Raw genomic sequence first — 240 nt, forward strand, 5'->3', positions numbered from 1 at the left:
CGCTGGAGCCGCCGCCGCCTGCCCCCTCGGCTTTGTACGAGCGTCTTAAAGCAAGTCGGTCTGGACGTTTTTGTAGCCGCTCTGCCAACAAAACGCTTGAAGTGATACCGAAATAATGATCTCCAAAGTAAAGCCAAGAAGAGGTCTCTTACCTGGCAGCAGTCCTGTGGGCGATGATCAGCACCTCCTCGGTGTGCCCTAAGCGTGGCTGTGGGGCAGAGGCTGGGGGGGGGGGGGGGG

This window comes from Nestor notabilis, unplaced genomic scaffold (genome assembly GCF_000696875.1).
Source record: "Nestor notabilis isolate BGI_N333 unplaced genomic scaffold, ASM69687v1 scaffold3149, whole genome shotgun sequence".
In the NCBI taxonomy this organism is placed as follows: domain Eukaryota; kingdom Metazoa; phylum Chordata; class Aves; order Psittaciformes; family Psittacidae; genus Nestor; species Nestor notabilis.